Genomic DNA, 12,236 nt, shown 5'->3' with positions numbered 1-12,236 from the left:
GGTATTTAATTTAAAACTCTCTTGTTTATTTTCAACAATGGTTTGTTAATTTTACCAAATCATGGATCTTGATTGTAAATATTTGTTAGGCCTAATTTAGTCTTGTGCCAAAATCAGTTAGGCAGTTTGTTAATTGTTTGTATTGATTTAAATTTTGTTCAACAAATGTTTGTTGTAGTTTTTGGTTATTATTCTTCGCTATTAATTAGTTATGTTCCTGTTATATTACATGTTATTCACAAAGTAGATATAAGAAGGTATTGTTTATGTTTGAAAACTGAATCCTCTGTTTTAGCTTAGGTAATAAACTTTACAAACGTTAAATTTACTTTTCTTATTTAACTTATGTGTTTTTGTTGTTAATTAGAGAAGTTGCTAACTAATTTAGTCAATGGAATGTAATTCAAAATATGATTAATTCTATTCTGACATAAAATCATTGAAAATCATTTATTAATATCAAAATTGTTTTTAAATATAACAATTTCATTAAGTCACATACTTTCAGCGGCGCAATGTATTCTTCTGTACATAATGTTTGTAAATACAGTATTCAAATATCGAAACGTAGCAGTTTCTTTCAATAGCAATGCTATATAATGTGTAAAATACAAATGTACATATTGTAGTGTAGGTGTAAAATACGTTGTTATACGATGAATTGTATATAATGTATACTTTATACGCCCAAGTATATGTTTATTTATAAATAAATAAATTATAACCACACATTTTTTTAGTTTATTGCCTAACTAGTTGCTATACCCATGTTTCAAACGGGGAGAGGACACAAAAGTAGTAATGTGAAATAACAGGACTTAGCTTAAAATAATATAAACAGAGAATTTAAAAAAATGGCTTATTGGGGCTTAAAGAGTTAAGAGTCTTCCTTAGTGGTAGCCATGTTGGATTTCTTCCCCATAAGAACAATGTTAAACATTACATCATTTGTGGACACGTAACGGCGTTATTTGTTAAGATATAGCTTTGAAATTTATAATTTGTATTTTTAACATAATAGACTCGTGACTGAGGTTTTTGAATTTCGAAAATCCATTTTCATTTCCTTTCAATAATTAGCTTAATTTTAAGCTAATTAATAATCAATTATTCATTATACAAATTAAAAATTGTGAAATAAAAAACGCCAATCTCTAGAGGACCGCAATACCTTAAATTTAACTCCTTATCCATAATTATATGACAATTTGCTGATGAGATATTTGGACCCAAAGTTAACATTGTTCTTATGGGGAAGAAATCCAACATGGCTTCCACTAAGGAAGACTCTTAAGAACCTGGTACTAAAATCAGTTGCACCTTTGACTATTAATGGTTGCACGCACATCTTCAATCATAAAAAGCTGAAATCAGTTCTATGCTCTCTTTGCTAACCCTCCCTATTCAAACTTCGATTTTCCCTATATGTAATATAAAAGCCATTGAACTTAACTTTGGTCAAGTAATATATTTATACGTATAAAAATTGATTCATTGGCAAGAAAATCAGTTAATTCCTATGTCTAACCATGAATCACGAATGTTACCTACACATCCATTAATTCTTTGTTTGAAGTTCATTGTTGGTGATGGTGAGTTAATGTTGTTCAAAGGTTTATTGCGGACATTTTCCATCACGAATGTAAAAAAACAATACACAACGTTTCGGGATCTGGAATCTGATCCCGTCTTCAGGTGAAAAAACTTAACTAACACATTACAACTAACAGTACACAAACGCCCAACCTAAGTTGGAATACACTACCGAGGGTAGTAGTCAAAAAATATGCACTGTATAGCAGTCAAGTCATGATACAACATGCAATTAATAACAAATCACAAAACACTATAATCTATAAAAGGTTTACGTACAAAAAACTCACACAATGGAACACTAACAACACCGTACGCTATGACTCCACCAATGAGACTGAACCAACATGGCTGACCAATCGGAAACACGGAGACAACAAAAATGGCTTCCGGTCCCTGGAAAAGTAAAACCAACAAAATGGCGGAGCGATGTACGATGCCGCAAGATGGGTGTTAATTATGTTTATTCATATCACGAGTTTTACTACGAGTTAACATAACGTGCGAATTTTGAGGAGAACTCGTCATTTCCCTATTTATTGAACAATTAAGTTCCCTATCCTTTAGTTCCTTGTTCAAAATGGGTAGCCAAAGTGGCCTTATTTCAACCGATGACTGACTGATTGGTTGGTCTGCTAATTTAATGTATGAGGCTTCAATGAGTTTACGTTTGAAAAAATGAGGTTCCTTATGGACAATTTTTGCCTCTTCAAAATTCATACGATGATTTTCGGACCAGCAATGGGATGAAAAAGACCGTTGAACATTAGAATCAAAGAACACAGAGAAAACACCAAAAAAGGTTTAGTGGAAAAATCTAAGATCGCTCATCATTGCTGGTCCGAAAATCATCGTATGAATTTTGAAGAGGCAAAAATTGTCCATAAGGAACCTCATTTTTTCAAACGTAAACTCATTGAAGCCTCATACATTAAATTAGCAGACCAACCAATCAGTCAGTCATCGGTTGAAATAAGGCCACTTTGGCTACCCATTTTGAACAAGGAACTAAAGGATAGGGAACTTAATTGTTCAATAAATAGGGAAATGACGAGTTCTCCTCAAAATTCGCACGTTATGTTAACTCGTAGTAAAACTCGTGATATGAATAAACATAATTAACACCCATCTTGCGGCATCGTACATCGCTCCGCCATTTTGTTGGTTTTACTTTTCCAGGGACCGGAAGCCATTTTTGTTGTCTCCGTGTTTCCGATTGGTCAGCCATGTTGGTTCAGTCTCATTGGTGGAGTCATAGCGTACGGTGTTGTTAGTGTTCCATTGTGTGAGTTTTTTGTACGTAAACCTTTTATAGATTATAGTGTTTTGTGATTTGTTATTAATTGCATGTTGTATCATGACTTGACTGCTATACAGTGCATATTTTTTGACTACTACCCTCGGTAGTGTATTCCAACTTAGGTTGGGCGTTTGTGTACTGTTAGTTGTAATGTGTTAGTTAAGTTTTTTCACCTGAAGACGGGATCAGATTCCAGATCCCGAAACGTTGTGTATTGTTTTTTTACATTCGTGATGGAAAATGTCCGCAATAAACCTTTGAACAACATCCATTAACTTGAATTTTAAAATGTCACTACAGTACAAATATTATGCCCTACAATAAAATATCTCATATGTCACTACCATGGATGCAGAAACCAAAAGTCTGTAGGTAAACTTATTGTGTAATAGTAATGTTGAAAAATAATAGGAAATAATAATGATTTTTAGCTGATTGGTGACAACAAACAAATAATTAATCATCTCAAGTTCTATTGTAGCCCAACAACGATGACAATAATCTATAAGTCGTGCACGTGAAATTATTCATACCATATTACTTCATCTAAGGTCAAACTATCGGTGCAAACAAAATTTCTTGTTGTTTTTAATTACCTACAGAGAATAAATGGGATGAAAATTTAAGCTTGACAACCCCAACATTTAACTAAACTATAATTTTACTATCTCTTTTTAAGGCTCCAATGTAATATTTTCAATATAAAGAATAATTTGGTAAAAATTTTGCTGAAAATAAGAAAATATTAATTCGTATCGACTCGTAATTTTTTTTTTTACTAACATTTTGTTTTCTAACAATAAAAAAATATTATTTTCCAGGACAAAATACGCTAGAACAATCACAAACTATTATTTTGTAATTTATTTCATGCTAAACTAGGGTAATATAATAAAGTATTGCATAGACAACTTTTGTAGCCTATTGCTTTTTATAGGCTAAGCTTGGCGAATAATAATACGTAGGTTAGTTGAATTTACTTACCGCAATACTGCAGTGAATCTTCAGAAAAAAGATGCATGTTGTCACAGGAAAACCAGCCTAAAAATATATCCGAATATAAAATTTAACACTAATCATTTTGAATAAATTTCTACTAAACACACTCACAAACACATCACGATAAATTACCAACATTTATTACATAGACACGGCGTGTAGTAACATGAAAATACATTCAACGAAACGAAACACCGAACGTGACAACAATGAACCAATAAGAAACTTTATTAACAGCTGATTTTGCAAGTCCTCTACTCGCATGATGTCATCATCATGCGAGTAGAGGACTTGCAAAATCAGCTGTTAATAAAGTTATTGGTTTTGGTTTGTGCCAACATTTCAATACGTTACAAGCTACAACACAACATACTGTATTTAATGAAAAGAGGATTAGCTAATTATAACTCAACAGGTAAGTCTATTTTCGTTACTTTATATTTACATAAATATTCTACAGACCTAAGCATTATTATTTTCAATAAATTTTCTTTATTCGAAGTATTATTTTACTCAGTCCCTAATTAAATTAATGTAATGTGTGAAGTGTAGTATTGTAGGATACTTGTACTGCCATTTGAAATGTTAACTTTAAAACATAGATAAAACATGGTTAGTCTATGCTAAAACTTACTTATGCTAGGTTTATGTATTATGCTAACTTAAAATTAAAGTGATTGTAATAGTTTTACTAATAAAGCGGAAAGATGACAGTTTTTTAAATGTTAAAATAACTCTTGTTGATGTAATAATTTCGTTGCTGTTGTGTTTATACAGGGTGTTTCAGTCTATGCAGATTCAGATTCTACATGCAAAAATAAGTCGAAAATGACGAATAACTTTTTTTCGATTTCGGCTTAGTTTGGCCGTAATCCGCCATTTTTTTTTTTTTTTTATAGTTACCTAATTACTCAAAAACCCTTGGAGATATGTTTATGAAACTTGGTATAAACTTTAAGTCTACAGGTACAAACATTCTCTGAAAATATCTTTGATCAGGCTCATCAAATTTCATAATGGCGGTCATTTAAATTTTGTTAAGTAAAACTCAATGAAAAGCGGCCATTACAAAAAAAAATTTAAATGGTCGCCATTTTAAAACTAGATGAGCCTGATCGAAGATATTTTTGGAGAATGTTTATACCTGTAGACTTAAAGTTTATACCAAGTTTCATAAAAATATCTCCAAAGGTTTTTGAGTAATTAATTATTTTCAAAAAAATACAAAATGGCGAATTACGACCAAACTAAGCCGAAATAGAAAAAAAATTATACTTCATTTTTGACTTATTTTTGCATGTAGAATCTGAATTTGCATAGCCCGCTACGCTTTACTGAAACACCCTGTATACGATACAACTCAACACTAACGCCAAATGAGAATTCGGAGTGGTTAGTTTTGTTGTTTTGATTTTTCGTTCATCATTGACCCTTGGCAGATACATTGACCAATATTAATGGTACTGCAAAAAAGTATAGGTACGTATAAAAAATGTATCAATTACTTTTTAACGAACCATTGTAGCGTATGATTTGTTATAGGCTAGTTGAGTTTTAGTAGTGAGTGGTTGTCCCATCCAGGGTGAGGAGAGTAGTTACAGAAGTACAGTAGTAGATAAATGTCGGGGGATTGAATTTAGGACAAATGGATTTATTAAAAAGGAAAAATCCTTACAAGTCTTATAAGAAAATTTAAGTCTACCATATCGAGAATCATCTTGGAAGTAGTCAAGAATGATCAATTCTGAGAACGAAATGTACCTAATATATTGTAATAACGTTAATGCGTGAATGTCAATATGGAGATAGAAAAGAAGTGTTTTCCGAAGATGAAATGAAGTAAGAGTCTCGAGCATGAAATGAACCTATCATACACAGACAAAAAGTAAATATAAAAGCCGAAGGGGGATAGATGGGCGCACGGTTAAAAGAGTCATGATGAAAGTAGTAAAGTCATTTCACCCTGAGAATAACATGTAATCAGTAATCTATGCTAAAAAACCACAGTTTGTCTTTTAAGTAAACAAGTAACTTGGGTCCACGATTATGAGAGTCATAATGAAGTAGGCCTAGTAGGGGTTTTGTCTGGAGCATAAATTGTATCCAGGGCATTATAATCAACCATCTTAGATGAACTTATAGTAAAAAGGAGCGATAGAGGGGGAACATGATTTGACGATTACAGAAGTCACAATAAAGTACGTATATTAATACACCACCAGTATATGTCATACAGACCTATACCCTAGGTCCACACATTCGAAAACAAGGTTAATCAAATTTAACTAGGCCTATTATACCTGTTGCTCGAAATCGAGCAATAATTGTCAAGTACCAGTGTCACAAGAGTTATTTTAAAACTAATAACAGTCATAATTTTCTATTAGTTACAAAGGCTCAGATAAAAGCTTATGTAACTAATGGAAATACTTACGTTCTTAACAAGAGTTCGTCATTGCTCATATGTTGTGTCATTACCACGATTACTAGAAAAATACGCACCAATGCCTTGCGGTTGTTTTCACGATGACGCCGCCCGGCTATGTTTCGTTGACGTCGCGTCGTAGGTATTTTGAAGAAAATAATAGCTTATTCCCTGCGAAATTCACTAAAATTAACAATAAATAATCAAATTTAAGCAATCATCACGCTAACACGATCCGTCTTGGAGGTTATATTATGTGTTTGCACAATGAAAATGAAAATCCCAGCTGTTCTCTAGCTCATTAAAGCTATTGCCAACACTGAGCAAAAAGGATCTTGTATTGAGATTCTCTATGCTTATGTAATTGTATATGTAAAAAAGTTTGTCAAAAAATGTCTGAAATTAGTGACTGATTAATTCCTTATAGGAATAGAATATGCGAAATTCGACTTTTTGATGCGGTATTCCTCATGACCGGTGACTTTTTAAAAAATCTGTTCAGTTTATGCACACCTAAGCGACACGCTCTTTCCAATGAGACGTGATTGGTTAAAATCTGTTAGAAAATGGCGGAGGAACTCAGTCAAAATATTTCGTTTTGGCGTATTTATTATATAAACTTTGGCCTTTTCTATATTATTTCCTACTTGTGTGGTCAAATCGAAAGCACTGTGACTTTAGCTACACATCCCTACAAACTGTATAAACAAAATTCTTCAACTATACTACATGTAAACCCACCAACAACCCTAACCAAACCACGGTCAATGATAACGGTACTTTCCAGCATTAATCTCGCCCAACATTGAAACTGTAACTGGGCAATTAGCTTGTAAAGATTAGGAACAGTTCAAACATCCTGCGCCTTTGTAAACAAGCTGTTGGTCCTTGGCGAGGCTTATCTGAGACAAAAGCCGCGACTGTGGTAAATCAAGGACACAAAGGATCACAATAGCCCTGATAACAACACGGGTCTTGGAGAGGTTAGGGTAAACAGGCAAACAGAGACAGCCAGGGGGTGTGATAAGAGATAACGGTGTGCGAGGCCGAGCAGGCGTCTGGACTCTGGAGGGCTTAGCTTCAGAATGGCACAAAATGAGCGATTTTCAAATTTAAGAGTGTAGAACTAGTGTGTTTTGCCATACAGATTTATTTTGTCCTTACACCCTGAATCTATGTCAGAACCGTTCCACACATTACTTCATGCTTGGCCTGGATGGTTGCACCATTATCACTTAGATAAAAATCCATTGGTGATTGGTGAGATTTGAGCTGGGGACTTGGGGGAACTAAGCCCCGCGCGGTCCCCGATGGATTTAGCATACTACCTTATAGATTTATTATTGAGATGGATGAGCTAAAGACAATTTAGGGTTAGCTCTGTCTTGTTTGTTTATAGTGTATCTTCTTGCACCATTTAAATTTCTTGCTAATGCTATTTAATGCCAATGCTATTCATTAAGTCAATAGGTGTGAAGTTAGCGTAGCCACTTGTAATGCCCTGTAATTTTGGTAATTTTCGAGAAGAAACAATATTATGGGAGAACGATCGAGAGCTAACGAAGAACTAACCAATGGTGGATATGAGCATTTTTCAGTAGATGAAAGTGCGCGCTGAAGACCGCAAGCACAGACAATGGAATAAACCATTAAAGTATCATATTGTCTGTGCCGCAAGTGTAAAGTTAACCAGTACAATGCAGTTGTCTGCTTGCAATATTGAGCGGAGCTAGCATATTCATAGGAAAAGTATTGGATGAATTAATCCAATACTTTTCCAAAGTCAATTCTACATCTGGTTAACCTAAATGGGATGTCTACTTCAGTATCCAAAGTCAATGCTTCATCTATTTCTCGTAAATTAGATCTACTTGTAGTATCTGAAGTCAATGGTTTATATGGTTCTCATAAATCAATTGTCTACTTACAGTATTCAAAGTCAATGCTATATTTGGTTCACATAAATGAAATGGCTATTTGGATGATCTAAAGTCAATGGTGCATTAGCCTAATTCCGGCGACTCTAATTAGTTATTCATTTTGTATATTCAATTATGCTCAATGATATTAATCCGATTGTTCTTTTAATTTGTTCTGTATTTGTAATGTGTTGGTTTAGATGATTCGTTGACTAACATATGTTGCGAGTCTGTTGTTTACCTTTGTATTGTTATCTTGCAAATAATGTCATGGCGATCGATAAACCCATAATTTCCATGTTAAATGTCTATATATTTAAATTCGCGAGGAGAAAATCTTTTTGGTCCGATTTTGGCCATTTCATATTTATAACTTCTATTTATACATAGTTGGTTACTATGACTGTGCTAAATTTCATTCATGCGGATTGCTTCAGCTGTTCAGGAGTAAGTGGAAAAACAAAAGGAGGGGTGTAGTAAGAGCTTCGCTCAATTTATCGACTATGACTTTTTTAATTATCGTGGATTAACAAACAAATTGGGGAACCATTGAGAACTAAGGAAGAACTAAGAGATAGAATGAAAAAGTGGATACGATAATAGGTACGCTAACTTCACAGACCCAATAACTCTTGTGTTACAAAGAAAATGTTAAATTAGTTAGACGAATTTCTTTTCACAATAAGGATATAATTAATCATTCTTTATACTGCATTAGATATCTTGTTAAGGAGAATCTACATTGGTGGTGATCAAAGGTATAAGGGAGTGATCAAAGACAAATAAAGTAAATCTACAGGTTGGATATAAAATACAATAAGAGCAAGTATGTGAGACATGCGTTTAACTTACGTCTTGTGTAAACAGTTTTTAAATTATCTAGCGAAAGTGGAAATTTATCCTGATAAGTATTCTTTTACAAATTAAGAACATAAACATGGTGAGTTCGATGGTATAATGGTGGTCATTAAATGTTTCGTGGTGGGTTTAAAGGATAACAGCAGTTGGAGGGTAAAATGCCGGATGAGTTTTGTGCGATGATTGTTGTATATTTCCATATTTAACATCAGTCGAGGCACCGATCAGTGTGCAACGCCACAACTTAAAGTACTGCAAAACTTAAACCAGAATCTGAAGAAAAGAAAATATAGAATTGATAAATAACAGGTACAAGGGGATGGGATAAAGGTTCTTAGTAACACTTGAATGTCCTGAGAAGGACGATAACGCAATCGGAAGTCTTTCTCAGGACATGCGGAAATACAAGGATTCGTATCAGCTGAATTATGCGAGGCTGTTGAAAGAATCGGCCATATTTAAAGGGGGCGTCGATATCTTCGGACCACGGCCACCTTGAATTATCGCCCTATCGTGACCGGAAGTCGAGCCCTTACCTAAGCATAACACATTGTCAACATTATCATGCGAGTTATGACACTATTTCCGCTTTTGGACACTGCTAAATAACTGCGGAGTAGAAATGGAGAAAATTCGCAGTAAGTTTGAGATTTGAGAGGATGCTGGTCATTTCCACGGTATTTTGATAATAAACGTTATTTAGGACCTTTTCAGAGTACAAAGTAGTACCAAGTATATAGATGGTTGACTCGATAAGGTCTCTATAGCGTATAGCATTACAAAGTGCACTTCTGAATACAAGTGTTTTATAAACACTGAAGGATTTAATGCTAAAAGTGTGTTAAGATATAATGTAATAGGCAATTTAAAAAAAAACTATGTTAAGAGCTTGGGCTTATTTTTATGTGACAGTAAAAGCTATTTATAATATTTTCCACACATAAAAAATTGTATTTAGATATTACAGTGATTTATTATGGTAAACATTTTAATGGGGGCATTTTGGAAACTTGTGTTAATATACTAAACGTAGTTCCTGTCTGTGCTACTAGTCACTAACAAGAATACAAGATCGCGCCACTCATCCTACACTCATCTCCAATCATACTTGGCTTAAAATACCTACCCTACATTAGTATGGTCACCGTTTCATAAGAAAGTATTAAAGTATTAATTCGTTTCTGCATTAAATTTAATTGTTATAAGAGAAAAGAAGTGGTATAACCAATCAATACATACAACGTTAGTTCTGTAATATATCTTCCAGTACAATTAACAAACTAAAATTTTGTTGAGTTTTAGCTCAGCACCTTTCACTAATAGGAAGGTAATATTAATATTCATTATTAAGATCATAAAATATATTCTTTAAGATGAATCACAAGGTTACAAGTTTTTATGCTAGTTAACTAAATATTAGAAATGTTAACACTTACCCATCCCCACAGAAAGAAATAAGAGACTGATACAGGTATTTTTGTGCAGAGTGTTTACCTGATTTAATTTGGAATCCTATGGAGCTGAACTGGACGAGTTGTTCTCTGACAGTTTGCTCAGAAGTTGCAAAGGAGTTGAAAGATGATTCTTGTTGCTTGTCTAGAAGAAAAAACACGTTTAAGTGAGAATTATGTTATATCAATTAGTATTAAAGCTTTTATTGTAGGGACTAGTCATTCCCTAGGGTTATTTTGCTATTGATATCATTCTTATTGCCAAGTTCAATTTTACTTGTCTATAGGAACACAATAAATAATTATTTCATAAGAAAAAACATTGCTTATGGTTTCAACCATTTACTATTGATGGCTGTATTTTAATTACACTACAGTGAGATGTAGAAAAACATTTCATAGATTTTCACTACAGTGAGATGTAGGATGTAGAAAGACATTTTAGAGATTTATATTGATAGATTATCTGTAAAGTTCTCTTTTTTTAATATTTTTATTTCTGCCTAGAAATGTAACATTCATAAACACCAACTCTACAAAAATAAACATGGAAAGTTACCTGTTGTAGGGTTGTGTCCAAATTTTCCTTTTCATACTTCTAACTCAATTGAGAGTGATAAGCCCTTTATCTGCAGCCATGTAGAAATAAATATTTTGTTAAAGAGGAGTGTGAACTGTGTGAGTCGCCTCGTCTGACACCTAGAACATTTCTGGTCCACAAGGAGTGAACAAACTACTATTCTGAGGTGTAATGGGTCTTGAAGTATGTTGACCAGGCTCGTAAGCGAGTTACTCCTTCGCCCAACTATGTGTAGTTTGTCACGGTGACAGATGTCACAGGGAGGGATACAGGGAGGTTGCAAGGCGGTCTGAAGACTACGGGTCAAGACAAGCGAGTTGCAAAATAACATGTGAAGAAAATCAGAGAATATTCATAGAGTAACTAGGTCATAAGATTGATATGAGATGATTGCATTGAAAACGTTTAGGCGTTGTCAGATTAAGTAACCGCATGGGACAGGACCGACACGTTACAAGTCTCCAATGAGTCCTATAAAAGACTCTAAGAGGACACCGGCAAAATGTCCTTTGGACCACCTTGGTGTAGTTTGTGTGTGTGTCAAGAGTCCTTCGAAGATTTTTGAACCGTTGCTAAAAAGTAGCTAACATGGCTTGCAATTTGTACGTCTCCTCCCAAACAATCTGAAACATAATATAAAACAGCACATTAGTATTTTCCTTATAAATAAGGAATTTTATAACATAATATCTGCCACTTGAATAAGCTAAACTTGCTGAGGTTAAGCTGTCGTGAAAAGGATACAGCTTCAATGGAAACACGCGTTAAATTGATAAAAGTGTTTTTAATAGGTTGATTTGTAATATTTGACATACAGGAACTGAAACATGTATGAGAAATTCTTTTTCATGCTACTTCATAGAATTTTGTGCCATTGATCAACCAAAAGCAGTAATGTAGTATACTTCATTATTTTGTTTAATTCTTCAATAAAATATAAGAAAATATATTTTTTATGTTAGGCACATTAGCTTTAAAACAATGAAGTACTTATAGGTAGGCTACCTTCTAACAATGTGTCATCATGAAATTGGCCTATAAATAACTAAACAGACTTACCTTGGTTGTATTGCTGTTTTCTTTCATCAGAGACACTGGGCTACTTAAAACC

Source organism: Macrosteles quadrilineatus, unplaced genomic scaffold (assembly GCF_028750875.1).
Source record: "Macrosteles quadrilineatus isolate MER2022 unplaced genomic scaffold, UCM_ALF_1.0 Scaffold_8__2_contigs__length_117827958, whole genome shotgun sequence".
Classification (NCBI taxonomy): domain Eukaryota; kingdom Metazoa; phylum Arthropoda; class Insecta; order Hemiptera; family Cicadellidae; genus Macrosteles; species Macrosteles quadrilineatus.
The sequence above is the reverse complement of the archived record's forward strand: the minus strand, read 5'-3'. Positions refer to the sequence as shown.